At 37.4% G+C, this 2690-nt stretch overlaps 1 long non-coding RNA gene across 1 annotated transcript; it reads left to right on the top strand.

Annotated features, from left to right (window-relative positions):
* Positions 1 to 334: 334 nt before the first annotated feature.
* On the top strand, positions 335 to 2294 carry LOC121799988. The gene is made up of 3 exons (XR_006050406.1): positions 335 to 642; positions 1511 to 1575; positions 2048 to 2294. It is a non-coding gene; the product is annotated as an uncharacterized LOC121799988 (long non-coding RNA).
* Positions 2295 to 2690: the final 396 nt, after the last annotated feature.

Below are 2690 nucleotides of genomic sequence, written 5' to 3'. Positions count from 1 at the left end.
TTCTTGATAAAATCGGCCCCTATTGTTTTGATTAGGGAGATTTCGAAATCTCCTAGCTTGTGGAAGAAGAAATTATTCACTAATTATTTTGATCCCTCAATTATTTCCTTCCATGTTTTAATTGGAATATCCTAGCAAATCTTTCCCTACTTTATTTATCAATATTTGGAAATTATTCCTTGTGGGAGGAATTGAATAACACGCCTATTTTCATATTATTTGGGAGGGTTTTTATTGATTTTCTTGCTCCGTATTATTTTATTCTGCTCCGTGAAAATACTAAATTAAATCAATGGCTAATTAAATAGCCATGATTTACAAAATATCCTCCTTATTTCTCCATCAATGACACGCCATTTCCTCCCCCAAAATCTTCCCAAATATCTCAATCATTTATTTCAATTATTCTCCCAAATCTTCAATTAATTGTGGGATATTTCTTAATCCTATAAACAAAGGATCAACCCCTAAACCTAACACACAAATCACACGCCCACTTCTTCAAACCACACGCCCCACCCCCTTTTTCATCTCTTCTCCCACTTGTTATCCATTTCACTCAAGATCCTATCAATTTTCCAAGAGATTGTTGAAGAACCAAGGTTTTAATTGCTTCCTACCGATTATTTCGTCCAAGAAAAGGTAAATTCAAACCCATATTCTTCAATCCTCTCCATCTAGACTTTCTTTGACTCCTTCATGCATGTAGAGAGTGTAGGGAATGAAGATCTAAGGGTTTAATCGGTGGGAATGTGAAATCATATGTGTGAGTGCGTTTTGATTGCAATTACTTGTTGATTTATTGAATCCTCGGTGATTGATGTGCGATTTCGTGAAAATATGTGTTTAAGGACTCTTTTGAGCATGATTGTATATCAAAACCATGAAAAGATTGATTTTGAATGAGTAGGGATAAACCCTAATTCGAATTGCTATCAGTATGAAAATCTGTGATTTCCGAACAGTGTGTTCTGATGTATTTTTGACCAACCAAACGAACTCCGATTTGACCGATTCTTCTTGCTGTGTAAACTTCGTGATGTCTTCTATATTGTGTGTAAATTTCGACCCATTTGGCTAAACGATGAATTTATGGTGAATTTTTAAAGTTGACTGCGCGATTCTGCCAAAAACGTGTTTTCTCGACCAGTAGGTTACGCCTTTGGTTTGCCCGACTTAAAAGTGGTATTTTGATATGAAATTTAAACTGAATGTTATTTGATGAGTCTACTGCCTTGTCATAAAGTTTTAGCCCCATCGGAGGTCGGATGATTTTTAAATAATTTTTACAAAAAAGTTGCGCAGGGCTGCCAGATCTCTACTTTGGTTAAACAACTATATTTGTATGCTTGAATGACATACATGAGTTTACATATGTGATGAGGTGATGTGATATGCAAAGATGGGTGATATGATGTGATTCCTATTGTTGATTGGGAAAGGGGAGTGATCTAGGACATGCATGATTTTAGTCCATGTTAGTGACTAATCGGGGACACATTATCCAAAGGTGAAATTTTGTGCGAGACGCGTGATACCAAAGGAAAAGCGAAACTTGAAAACTAAAGGATCGAGGTGGGCTCTCTTCCTTTTTAAATAAGGACCATGTCCTAATGTTTTATCAATGAGAATAAATGTGACTTCATGCCTTGTTTTGGTTTTTACGTGCCTATCTGATGTGGTTTTTGCCACTATTTATAAATCGAATTCGGGTCCCCGTAGGGCAGCAAACCCTACTTGGATTAGTGTACACCTATGGTAGACTGTGTGCTAGCGTACGGGCTGGCCGGTCTAGTGACCTGGTTTGCGGCCGCATTCCTTGTCATGTATTGGCAGATATGGTTAACGTCTATGGGAAAAATGACTGATCAGTCGATGTTTGAAATGGAAAAATGATTTTGAGTGCCTCGGGCCTTTCTAAAGAAAAACCCCGACTGTTACTTACGTACGGCATGATATCATAAACTGTATTTACAATGTTTTCGGCATGAGCCACTGAGTATTATTTCATAGTACTCAGCCCTGCATATGTTTTCCCTATATGTAGGTTGAGCGGCGACGGGCGGTTGGCGGTGTTGAGCAGGAACTAATAATGAACTGTGGTTGTTTTGGTTTTGAAATTCCGAGTGTCGTTGTGTCTTCACACATGACGTCACTCTTCTCTTGGATGCTTCCGCTGTGATATTTTTCTTAGAATACTTTTCATTTAAATTCTGAAACTATTTTATGATGGGATGTTTGAAACTCGTTACACTTTTTGAATAAATGCTAAACCCTAGTCTTTATTCATTAAACCCTAATACTCTTGGTCGCATTATTTATTAGACTTACTTTTTAGTCAAACTTTTATTGAAAACCCTAGTCTTCTATGCCGTTCATCTAAACCCCTTTAAGTCGCGATCGCCCGCTTTTATTAACCCTAAGGGGCGGTCGTGACAGTTTGGTATCAGAGCCTCAGTTCTTTCCGCTCTGGACCCAAGAGTCTTGTTTGAGTCAAAATCTATGCATGTGTAATTTGATAAATTGATAAACATCGATAGCTCAACACCACAACTCGTCTCCGCCCAACCACAAAAAAAAAAGGTAAAAATACTTTTGTGAGTTTTGGATTTGATTAACCGAAGTTGAAATTTTCGATGGGGAACAAAGTTGATATGATATTTTCGAAATTTTTTGCTTGGAATATGAAT

Source organism: Salvia splendens, chromosome 1 (assembly GCF_004379255.2).
Source record: "Salvia splendens isolate huo1 chromosome 1, SspV2, whole genome shotgun sequence".
In the NCBI taxonomy this organism is placed as follows: domain Eukaryota; kingdom Viridiplantae; phylum Streptophyta; class Magnoliopsida; order Lamiales; family Lamiaceae; genus Salvia; species Salvia splendens.
The sequence above is the reverse complement of the archived record's forward strand: the minus strand, read 5'-3'. Positions and strand labels throughout refer to the sequence as shown.